The sequence below is a fragment of the Macaca thibetana genome, chromosome 1 (genome assembly GCF_024542745.1).
Source record: "Macaca thibetana thibetana isolate TM-01 chromosome 1, ASM2454274v1, whole genome shotgun sequence".
NCBI classification, from domain to species: Eukaryota; Metazoa; Chordata; class Mammalia; order Primates; family Cercopithecidae; genus Macaca; species Macaca thibetana.
Window position 1 is genome coordinate 143,734,586 of NC_065578.1, and position 13,340 is coordinate 143,747,925.

Sequence of the window (13,340 nt, forward strand, 5' to 3'; positions counted from 1 at the left end):
TTCCTTATCAACTGAAAGCAAGGCCTTTCAGAGCACACCATCTGTGTAAACACAGCAGTTACAGGTGAGGGGAGACAGCTTCCTCTCTGGGCAAGAGTCTTTGCTTAATTTCTTTCCTTTTAATTATGGCTCAGCTAAAGGACATGTACGTGTAAAATTTTTCTACCTACGTTTTATTTTAACAAAAGGAGACTTATAGCTTTAAAATGCTATATGAACGTTAATAATTAGCTAGGTAAGTGTAGTCAGAGAGCATGCCAGGCAGGAATGGCTGAATGAAGGCCCTAAGGCAGGAAAGAATGTAAAATGTTATATTTGGATACAGGAGTACGTGGGGGAGAAGGGGAAGAGAGACTGGAGGGATAAGCAAGGTTCAAATTATGCAGGATTCTGAGACCATAAAAAGAATATGGAAATTTATCATAAATGTTTTCAAAGATTTGAAGCAGAGAAATGGTATGATCAGGTCTGCATTATTAAAATAGTGGATTAGGGGATAGACATAGGAATATTTGTAAGAAAATGATAGCACTGGTTTGTATGGCTTGGGTTAGGCTAGTGACGATCGTTAAAATAGATAAAGGGAATAAATTTGAAAGCAGTATCAGAGGTGGAATTTATTGACTTGATGATTATGTGTCCCAAGAAGGATGAAAATTCAAAAAGGTGGTCATGTTTGTAGGTCGTCATTTGCTTTGATTAGAAACACAGGAAAGGGGGCAGGTTTGGGTTAAGTTCACTTCTGTTTCTATTGAGCCTGAAACTCTTATGAGACATCTAAAAGGAAAAGTCTAAGAAAGAAGATCTGAGTACAATTTTTTTATTATTATTATTATACTTTAAGTTCTAGCATACCTGTGGACAACGTGCAGGTTTGTTACATATGTATACATGTGCCATGTTGGTGTGCTGCACCCATTAACTCGTCATTTACATTAGGTATAACTCCTAATGCTATCCCTCCCTGCCCCCATTGTGAGTATAATTTTTAATTTAACATTTGTTAGCCTATATCCTCGAGATGTCTTAAGATTGTACAAAGTCAGAAGAGAAGAGGCCTCAAGTTGATCCAAGGTTTAAAGGTACAGTATAGGGGGAAATTAACAAAGGAGACTAAAAAGCAATAACCAGAGAAAGAGAAGAGAGCGCTGGAAGAACTCTGGCTATACGGCCACACATTTCTAAATAATTCCTGGCAACTTAAGAGGAATCTCCAATTTCTCTTCAAATTTCAGGGAAGTATATTGGTTATGACAAATCAGCCAGCAGTCAGTCACACAGCTAGCTTTGTGGTGGAATAGTGTCAGAATAATTGTTCACTTTCTCTTAATGCAGAACTCTCTTTCTCTACAGTAATCCAAAGGCCATTGTTTACTGGTTCTACCCAAAGATTTGTCAGAATATCAAGGAAAGGGTGTAACACTTTGGAAGAATAGAAATGTTAAATGGAAACTGGCAGAGGAGGTAGACTTCCCATTTTACATCTGAGCTAGAGAAATACACCCAGGAAGCTCTGCAGTCTCCCCTCTCTTGCCCAGTGGTAATGCGAGATGACTGAATTACTCACCTTTCCAGCCAAAGTTCAGGACATTGCATGCTTGGAGTCCCCCATCCACTAGAGGGCTCTCACCACACAGGTGATAATTTGGAGGTCCCAGGGCCTACAACAACGTGTTTCAAAGGCTATCTGTGAAGCTAATGTAATTCTGTACAGTTCAGTCATACAATAGAGTTAGTGTTAGAAACACTGACTGACAAAAAAAAAAATAGATGAAGCAATTATATTTCTCTCTGCTTGGAAGTCTTTTCCCAACTGTATGTAATTTATACAGGTTGGCAACCTACAAAATTATTTGTTAGCAAATTATAGTGTGCAATTACATTTTAACTCTGTTTATCTTTATTTCTCTACCCTCTTGTTCCTTCAAATAATTTCATCCTTTCCCCCTTCTTTTTAAAGCTTGCCAAGAGAAAAAAGAAATTAAAGTAATGCAGAATATGGGAAGCTTTCCTCTTTCTTGCCCTTCCCCTACTGGTCTACCCCAAACACTTTTTTCTACAAGTTACTTAACAAATGTAGACATAATATAAAATTATTTTTAGAGTCCCAAATCAGGACTCATGCTATAACAGTGGAACATCTGCTTTAAAAGTGAGATATATTATCACATATATTGTGCCCAAATACCTCAAGGATAGGCCAACTACTTCTAAATGCATTGGATTTTGAACCCATCTATTGCAAGTTTTTGAACAATTTTTTTAGTGGCTTTGGGATTCAGACTCAGGTATTGGGCTGGAGGAACTGCAAGAAGCAGCCCTGGAGTTTAGCCTTCCACTGTATCTCAGAACTGAACCTATTGGAATCATGCCATGGTATTCCTGGGTATAGAAGTTCAATTCTGGCAGAGTTTTTTTTCTTTGCCCTAAGGGAGGTGTATTCTCCAGGCATAGAGTGCTTTCTTTTAAAAATGAGTTGATTCTTCCTTGGATCTAAAATGTTTAAAATCCCCAACAGATCTCTGGAGGGCATATTTACAGTCAACTCATAGCTTTACTGACCTCCCCTACCACCACGTGCAGAACATTACTGGTAGAAAAAGCCCACCAATAGTCAAGTCATATAGTCTGGACAATCCAAGATCCGTAGAGTCTTATTTGGAGCTGTTGTACAACCAAAAGTATGTGGGAGTACAGAATTACTACGCAGTCTCTTTCCTCATTTGTTGGCAATGAAACAGAATCACAGTAATTATATCAGACTGCTCCCTAATCTCTGGATGAGCTATATATTTCTGTTTGATGAATTTCTCCTTATTTTATCAATGCCAGGTTATTTAGGAATGCTGCTTCTGTATATGTCATTTCCATACATATTTTATGACACTAAAATGATCAAACAATACAAATAAATTCCACTGATTTGTGTTTATTAAACTCCTTACAACATGTGGTATTATACTATACTTGACAGCACTTTAAATATGCAGCAAATGTGTTTCATGTACTTTATTTGACCAAAGATCATAATCAGACCTAATTTGTGGATTTTATTCTGTACATTTTAATTCAATCAATTGACATCACCTTTGATCTGAGATGATTCTACAGTAAACTAGAATATATAAACAGAGGGATCAAATATCTTCACCTAAAAACCACTGCTGGAATGCCTACCAAATGCTTCTTGATTGCCAACAGAAGTATTATTCAAACGTAGTTTGAGGGGCATGATGGAGAAGAGCATTTGCTATAATTGAAACTGCAAGTGGTTATTCTTTGTTAAGTACAGTACAAATACAAAATATTAAAAACTGGCAAGAGTATCACCTCTCAACAGTTTCCTTTACCCATTAAAGCTTTGCCATTAGGATAATGAGTGTCTAAGGAAGACTTCTCTGTTTTGCCCTATCTGTTTTACTGCTCTTCCTTTTCCCATAAATGAATCACAAGAATTTGGAATCACTGGTAAAGATGAAGATGGATGTTTCCATTTCTAACTCTGGCCTCACTTCTTCACAGAGTTTTGTTCATTTTCAAGTGAAACTTGTTCTGTAAGACGTGGGCTGTGAAGGGGAGGAACACAGTAGGGAAGGAGAGGGGAAAGTTGGCCGGGAAGAGGAAGGGAGTGGTGAGACACCATCCTAAAAAGCCATTCTACTGGAAGAAAATGCTATAGCCCTAACAGAAAATGAATTATATGTAAACAGAAATGACATCATAAATCACGTCTCTTTTCAGTAACGTCCAAAGCCACAGGGTCTGTCTGCCTCTATCTCTTCTAAATCAAGCTCACATTGAGTATTCCACTTGCTTTCCCTGCCAAAGAGTAAGAGAGAATCTGACAATAAATACACACTGATTTGGTCAGTGGAATATATGCTACTATGAAAGTTGAGACAGTTTGAGCAGTAATGAACTCTGGAGTTATGCCATTTATAATTCTTTGTGTTTTTATTAAATATTATGCAGGGGTTCTTGTGTTCATTTCAATATAATGTTATGGTGAACTACTGACTGAATGTATCTGTTTGCCATGTGGGTTATAGGCATCTGTTGAATATCAGGGAGTGTAATTCAAGTGATCTGCCAAGAGCTCCATCAGAGATGTGGCCTTTGCATGTTTCTGAGTTGAGAACATCACCTGAAGTGTATTGACCTACGGTAGTGCAGTGATACATCTGAGCCAGGAAGCACAGTGACCAGCCCAATTAGTTAAAGTATCATAAATATGCCACTACGTTTCTCATTTATCACAAGTCCAATACAATTTCTCATATTTCACTTCCACAGCTTTGAAATACCAACTCAAACTATCTGTGGATTTGATGCTTTTCACATCTTAGGACCCAAGGGACTGGCTTGAGTTTTGAGTAGAATATAAACTGAAGAAGTAAATGTTCTTAGGACAAGTGAATATGCTTTAGTGGGAATGATCTGTAATTCAAGACTTTCCTAGACTAGAAAACAATAGTCTGATAGTCTGGAAACTGACATGAGTTCTACATGGAACCAAGTAGTCAGCAGCTATTGTTGTTTCGTTGTTGCTTTTTGACTTCATGAACAGTCCAGAACACTTTTCTAGATACATAATTTAAGAAATCTACAAATAATTCATGGATTTCATGCTTTTATAATACTATCAGATAGATGCAACTACTCCCCGATCCGGATAGAAAAAGTATTGCACTGAGTAGGTGGGCATTTTTGTGCCATCTTTGTTTGGAATTGGCCATATTTTTTGAAAACAAAACAACACAAAACTTTTTTTTAATATATATGTTTTCTATGTCTCTGACTTGTAGCTGGATGTAACAAGTTATAAAATCATGTTTTAAAAATGAAATTTAATTTTTATGTGGTTTTCTGCCTGGCTGGTTTATTTAAGCATTATGTGGAATGAGATGGTGGGTAGTTTTAAAGTATAAGGGTATTTTAAGATATGTGGCAACTTGGGTTGAGTGTGGCGGTTCATGCCTGTAATCTCAGCACTTTGGGAGGCCAAGGCAGGAGGATAATGAGGTCAGGAGATCGAGACCATCCTGACTAACACGGTGAAACCCCGTCTCTACTAAAAATAAAAATAAAAAAAAGGCCGGGCGCGGTGGCTCAAGCCTGTAATCCCAGCACTTTGGGAGGCCGAGACGGGCGGATCACGAGGTCAGGAGATCCAGACCATCCTGGCTAACACAATGAAACCCCGTCTCCACTAAAAATACAAAAAAATTAGCCGGGCGTGGTGGCGGCGCCTGTAGTCCCAGTTACTCGGGAGGCTGAGGCAGGAGAATGGCGGGAACCCGGGAGGCGGAGCTTGCAGTGAGCCGAGATCGCGCCACTGCACCCCAGCCTGGGCGACAGAGCGAGACTCCGCCTCAAAAAAAAAAAAAAATTAGCCGGGCGTGGTGGCAGGTGCCTGTAGTCCCAGCTCCTCAGGAGGCTGAGGCAGGAGAATGGCATGAACCAGGGAGGCTTCCTGGGTTCTTGCAGTGAGCCAAGATTGCGCCACTGCATTCCAGCCTGGACGACAGAGCAAGCCTCTGTCTCAAAAAAAAAAAAAAAAAAAAAAAAAAAAAAAAAAAAAAAAAAATGTGGCCACTTGGAATGCAGTTTGCAATGAGGAAAAGCTTTTCTTCAGCATGAGTCTAGCTTTCCCTGCCATGAAAAGTGGCCACGGATTGAGACTTTACAGTTCTTTCCTGACCCTGTAGAGCCTTGTATTCATTTTGAAGGGAACGCTGGGTTGCAGAGTCAGACTCTTCATCCAGAGAGGGCAACCTTATACAAAACTGTGAAGGGGACTTCATCGACTCAGACTGCCTTGCTCTCTGACTGTGTGTCTTTTTTGCACAAGCACAACCTGGACACAATTGGCGCCTCACGTGCCAATACAGTGTTTTTGTCAGAAAGGAAAGATCATCTAAACATCCATTCCTAGCTAAGGCTAGATCTGTTTCCCTTTTCCCAGGAGAGAAGAAAGTAGAGGGGAGCTGCCTAGAAAACAGCAATCCATACAGATCCATACAGACCATGTGCTTTCCTGTACCATAGCTCCTACTGTACTGTGTTGTCTTTTCTCCGATGAACTGTGGCCGCTTCATGCGTAGAGTCCATGACTGAGCCTTTTTTGTATCTTTAGTATCAGCACACGATCAAGATTAAAGTGGTACTCCATTAGTATTTGAATGAATGAAGGAATGATGCATAATATTAATTTCAGATAGAAATCTTCTTAGCCTTTCTCAAATGCCTTTAAAAAGGCACTCTCGTATTTTGTGTTCTGCATGCAACCCTCCCTGTCATTCCAGTGTGAGGACTCAGCAGAATCCATATCACTAAATCACCTATAGCCCACTTAGTTTTCCTCACCCAGGGAAAGAATGTGTCAGGAATGTGAAGAAACTACTTTCTATTTTGTCCTCACTAAGAGCGTGCATCTGAGTTTTCTCTTGGATAGAAAATAGAGATCGTATATGAGTCTACATGACTGCTAAGGAATTGCTGTGAAGAAAATGGGCTAATTGAGCTTGTATTAGTCCATTCCCATGTTGCTAATAAAGACATACCTGAGACTGGCTAATTTATAAAGGAAGGAGGTTTAATGGACTCACAGTTCCACACAGCTGGGGAGGCCTCACAATCATGGTGAAAGATGGAGGAAGAGCAAAGGGACTTCTTACATGGCAGCAGGCAAGAGAGCATGTGCAGGAGAGCCCACCTTTATAAAACCATCAGATCTCATGAGACTTACTCACTATCACAAGAACAGCATGGGAAAACCTACCCCATAATTCACTTACCTCCCACCCGGTCCCTCCCATGACACATGAGAATTACGGGAGCTACAATTCAAGATGAGATTTGGGTGCAGACACAGCTAAACCATATCAGAGCTGATGATGGGTTCTCATGTCTTCATCTTCTACAGCTTACTACTTGTGTTTCCTCTTTGATCTGACATTTGTTTCTTGTCATATAGAGCAAGGGTTGGCAAACTATGGCCCCGGGATCAAATTCAGCCTGGTGCCTGTTTTTGCCTAAATACGATTTTATTAGAACGCAGCCTCTCCCATTTGTTTTCTCACTAGGACCAACAGGGCTGAGTATTTGTGACAGACACCCCATATGCCTGCAAAGTGTAACGTATTTACTTTATGATCTTTTATATAAGTTTGCCAACTCCTGAAATATAGCAAAAACGATGTCAAGATATTTATATTGCCTTTTTCTTTAACGGGATCAAGGAAGATTTCAGACCACCATGCAATGCTCAGACAGCCCATGATCAAATCCTAGTTTTACCTCTGAGGCAAGTTGCAGTGGCATCTGTGGAAATATCTGCTCACACCTTCTCCAAGAGAACCTGCCACAGGGGCATAGTTGGCTGACAGCTTTGAATCCATCACCAGGCTGTTGTCAAGATCACACTTCCCTTGGGATGCTCCCAGCAATGACTGTACATGACAAGACTAATGGTGCCAACACAGCCCTCCCTCCCCAGGACTCTTCCAATGAGCATGTTTGTTTGGGGACTCCCACTGACTTGTGTAAAGCTATGCCAACTGTCCTGTGGTCTGGGGCTCTTTCTGACGACTCCTGCTCCCTTTCTTTTAGTTTTCACGGGTATTTATTCGATAAATCTCTTGCACTTCTAAACCTGTTTCAGATTCTTCTCCTCACAAGACCTAAACTGACACATTATTTAACTCCTCTAGGCTTTAATTTCCTCACTTATAAAAGGATGCTAAAGATGATAACTATATCATAGAGTTTCTGTAAGGATGAAGTAAGTATGGTAGACAACATTTTTGGCATTGTTTTGGTACAGTGCTTGGCATCCATCCACATATACCCTTTACTGCCATGGCCTTTGGGATGACCCCCAGCCAGTTCCTGCCTTTTGAGCCTCCTTCCTGCCTCTTCTTCTCCACATTATGACTGTTCACTGAACCTTGTGCCCATGGGCATGTTTTCTTCTCCTTTAAGCTTCTTTAAAAATTAACAAAAGGTCTTTTCAGTGAGTGATTACAGCAACAGCATACTGAGAGAACTGACATGCATGAAATAGTTTCTTACTTATATAGCATGCACTTCCATTAAAGTAGTCTCAAATAATTATCTGTCTAAATGAATAATAAAATGGAATTTAAAGGGACTTCTCATCCCACTCACCATTATTAATATTATTATTTTTTCTTTCTAAGACATAGAAATCACTGCATAGAGGGCAAAGTAATTTAGGACCAAAAATGCAGTCCTGTCCTGGAACTCCTGAAAATAGCTTGGATGAGAAATTTCCTGAGACCCAACAGAGACGCTTCTGAGCCTATCATGAATGTCCTTAAGCTTGTCATTTCAAAGCAGTAAAACTCTATGCCCCCTTTAGAGCTAACCGCAGCAAATACTGCTTGAAGTCTTGCCAAGAAGTGATTGAATAACTTAAGCAAGTGAAGAGACAGTTTGCTTCTCCCACACTGGGACAACATACATCTGGTCTGAGGTGGCGGAAGCAGTGCTGTTCTAGGAGTTTTGCTTCCACCTTTCCCTCCCTGACCCCAAGGATGAAAGATTCTTCTTGGGTTGTGCCTTGCCTACATCCTACATTTTGCCTAAGGCTACTCAGCAACAAAGTTGGGGCGATGACATTGCTGATGGTTGGTCAAAAGTTTGAAAAATAGTGAATTAGAGGTTAAAAGAAGTCACCAAAATCCCCTGAGGACATTTATTGCAGAAGTACTTATGATTTACTGGCAAATATTATGGTTAAACTTAAAGTATAGGACAAACATACATAATATATATATAGAGAGAGAAATGTTAAAATGAAATATATTCTAAGTTTCTAGTTGGCCTCCAAGCAAAAATTGAAATAGTTTGAATTACAAATTTGTGCTTCCCTTTAACAGATCAGCATTTGATGGTGAACAAGCTCTCCCCCTTGGTAAAGTGATTACTGGGCATTGGCTTGTCAACACTACTTATTGCATGAGTTCAAAACTCAAAAGCTCTATTAAAGTTCCAATTAAAAATATATTGTCTATTGTCTATCTTTACTTTCCTCCACCTCCCCTCAGCCTTTATTGGCAATTTGCGTATATATTTTAGAGAAATATATATTCTTACTCTTTGTCCATTTTTAAATCAGGTTGTTAGTTTCTTTCTTGTTGGGTTTTAGGGGTTCTTTACATATTATAGATGCCAGCCTGTGCTCAAACATACAATTTTCTGCTATTCCATGGCTTGTTTTTTCATTCTGTTGATAGTATCTTGCAATGCACAAAAGTTTTCAAGAGTAATTCAATTGCCATTTTTTTTTTGTTTCCTTTGTTTTTGGTGTCATATTCAAGAAATCAACTGGTAAAGTAATGTCATAAAATTTCCTCCCAATATTTTCTTCTAAGAGTCTTATAAGTTTTGCTTTTACATTTGTCTTTAATCCATTTTGAGTTCATTCTTGTGTATGGTGTAAGGTAAAGGTTCAACTTTATTCTTTTGCAAGTGGATATATTGTTTTTCAAACACCATTTGTTGAAACTGCCATTTTTTCCCCATTAAGCAGTGTTAGCATCCTTCTCAAAAATCATTTGAACATATATTTCTGGACTCTCTGCTTTATTTCACTGGTCTATATGTCTGTCTTTATGCCATAAAATATACATAACAGGACATATTTTACCAGTACTACACTATTTTGATAAACGTAGGTTTGTAGTAAGTTAGAAAATCGGGACGCATAGGCCGGGTGCAGTGGCTCACGCCTGTAATCCCAGCACTTGGGGAGGCCAAGGTGGGCAAATCAGGAGGTCAGGAGATCGAGACCATCCTGGCTAACAGGGTGAAACCCTGTCTCTACTAAAAGTAGAAAAAATTAGCCAGGCGTGGTGGCGGGACCTGTAATCCCAGCTACTCGGGAGGCTGAGGCAGGAGAATGGTGTGAACCCAGGAGGTGGAGCTTGCAGTGAGCCGAGATCGCACCACTGCACTCCAGCCTGGGCAACAGTGCAAGACTCCGTCTCAAAAAAAAAAAAAAAAAAAAAAAAAAAAAAAAAAAAGAAAAGAAAAAGAAAAAAAGAAAAGAAAGTCAAGAAGCACAAAAACTCCAATTTGGTTTTTCTTTTTCAAGATTGCTGTGGTTATTTGGGATGCTTTAGATTCCACATGAATTTTAGGATAAATGTTTATGTATCTGTAAAAAAATGTCATTGTTTCAAATATACTCTTTTTTTTTTTTTTTTTTTTTTTTTTTGAGACGGAGTCTCGCTCTGTCGCCAGGCTGGAGTGCAGTGGTGGGATCTCAGCTCACTGCAAGCTCTGCCTCCCTGGTTTACGCCATTCTCCTGCCTCAGCCTCCCGAGTAGCTGGGACTACAGGCGCCCGCCACCTCGCCCGGCTAGGTTTTTGTATTTTTTTAGTAGATACGGGGTTTCACCGTGTTCGCCAGGATGGTCTCGATCTCCTGACCTCGTGATCCGCCCGTCTCCGCCTCCCAAAGTGCTGGGATTACAGGCTTGAGCCACCGCGCCCGGCCTCAAATATACTCTTTTGAGACATTTGCTACACAAACCAAAACTATCCTCTTTCGCTTTCCCACTGTTGTTACTTGAGGGTTTTTGTTTGTTTGTTTTTGTTTGTTTGTTTGTTTGTTTTGTGAGACGGAGTCTCGCCCAGGCTGAGTGCTGTGGCGCAATCTTAGCTCACTGCAAGCTCCGCCTCCCGGGTTCACGCCATTCTCCTGCCTCAGCCTCCTGAGTAGCTGGGACTACAGGCGCCCGCCACCACGCCCAGCTAATTTTTTGTATTTTTAGTAGAGACGGGGTTTCACCGCGTTAGCCAGGTTGGTCTCAATCTCCTGCCCTCGTGATCTGCCCTCCTCGGCCTCCCAAAGCGCTGGGATTACAGGCGTCAGCCACTGCACGCGGCCTTTTTTTTTTTTTTTTTTTTTTAATGAGAGGGAGTTTTGCTCTTGTTGCTCGGGCTGTAGTGCAATGCCGCGATCTAGGCTCACTGCAGCCTCTGCCTCCAGGGTTCAAGCGATTCTCCTGCCTCAACCTCCCGAGTAGCTGGGATTACTGGCATGTGCCACCACACCCAGCTACTTTTGTATTTTCAGTAGAGTCGGGGTTTCTCCATGTTGGTCAAGTTAGTCTCCAACTCCTGACTTCAGGTGATCTGCCCGCCTCCGCCTCCCAAAGTTCTGGGATTACCGATGTAAGCCACTACGCCCAGCCTCTTTTGCCCTACCAGAGTAATGACTTTTTAATCTGCCTACTGTATTCCCTGTGCTTTGTCCCTTCTAAATTAGATTGGTTGACAACAGCTATTAGGCTGGCATTACTTTCCTTGAGCAGCTATGTAATGGTAATAGGTCTGTTGCCTGATGCACACAGCAAGTAAAAATGTGGAGATACTGGGATGCAGCAAAGAAAGAGGTTTAACTGTACGCTGCTGAATGAGGAGATGGAAGAGAACCTGAAATCTACCCCCCCCCCCCAAGTAATTTGGGGCTGGGTTTTAAAGAGTTTTGGAGTGGGCTGAAGCAAGGAGATTGTTGACTGGTGGAAGAGCTCAGGGTGAAGTCATGGAACAGGGAGATGAAGAAACTGTATTCCCATGCTGATTCTATTCATCTGTGGCATTTTCAAGCTGGTTGGTGTCAGCTGTTTTGCTGGAATTTGGGATGTGAAAAACATCTTAAGTAATCCTTAAAATCCTTATGATTCTAATGCAGAGATTATGTTTATAGGAACAGTGAGAGGCAAATCAATTCTTAAACAGTCTCATGATCCTAATGTCAGAAGTCCTATCTATGGGAACAATGGGGATGAAAATAGTCAGTATCCAGTGAGTTTTGGTTACAAGGAAGTGGGTTAATGTGCAGCCTGATTAATGCTTAACTATAACAATATTTCTGTCCAGAATTCTTGTTAATCATGGGAGGAAGGTTTTAGCTATTTCACAGTAGGATCAATATCACTCTTTGGAAGTTTTTGCCTTCTTTCTGGTCAAGGACACCATAGGACGCAGGCACTGGACATCTCTGTGGGCTGCCAGGATGGGTCATCAGAAACGCTCACCCACAGCTAATATAAATATGGTCATATGGTTAATAGTGCTTGTGTGTAGCCGGTAAGAACACAGCTGGAGAACATAAAGATTCAGCCTTTCTCTGCCAATTGGATTTTAATGACCAAACCACAAAAGTTTGGACTATTTAAATAAAATAAGACAAATGGAAGAAAAATCCAATATCCATATTGCCCCCACCAAAAAAAAAAAAAAAAAAGCCCACACAAAACCATGTGACTTGTTATCTGCAGAACTGTAAAACCAATGTTATATTTGAGTAGAAAAAAGTGGAAACATTTCTTGGATATGCACAGCAGCCACTATTTGGGGTTTCAGTATTTGACCCAGTAAACTGTATTATTAAACATTTGCAGGCAGAAATCTCTTCCTTTTTCCTTTTGGAGGTTTGGTTTGGTTTTATTTTTTTAGCTGTCTTCCAAAAGGAATTCCAAAGGTTTTTTTTTTTTTTTTTTTTTGACAATTTTATCATTTCTGACTTAAGACTGTTGCAAATCTCTTTGAAACAACTAGGCCCAAGGGTGGCTCAGGCAGCTGCCTGAATTCCACACAAATGTAAAAAGTCTCTTCCATTTTGAGTGCTATACTTTGCTGTAATAGAATCCAGATGCTTAAACCATTCAAAGATTACCTTTTACAGTGTGAACAGAAGCATGAATGTAAGTGTTATGTTAAAATGTAGTTAGATTCCAATTGTTACTAAGCTTTTTGAGTGCGACTTCTGAAGGAGAGTTGAGGCAGAGAAGCCTAGGAAAAAGAGAACTAAAAAAATGGACCTGGGAATGTCTTATCATGTAATCACTGGAGAGAGTCATAATTAGATTAAGCTGCTTCAGAATGTACATAATTAACAGCAAAAGAGACCAAGAGACCCCTTTTGAGACTAGGGTAATAACTCAGTGAGCAGGAGCCAGATTTCTCCTCCATGTAATTTGAAGGAAATCCCATTATGAGGTGAAACTGAGCCCCGACAACTCAATATACCCTGTTAGCTACCACGACTATCTTGACTTCACAAGGAAGTGATGGGAGCGGTCTCCTATTGTGTCTTCCATGTGCATTTAGTGCAGGTGAGCTCCCAAAGCCTTGTTTTATACCATTTATTATAGAAAATGCTGCACATCCCCTGCTTTCATATGTATGTTCAGTTATAGCTACACATACACACACCAATATGGACTAACACCCAACTGTTATGTTGGAATAAATGACTCATTTTTTTCAGCCACCAGAATGCCTGATGGTTAAACAATAGACCA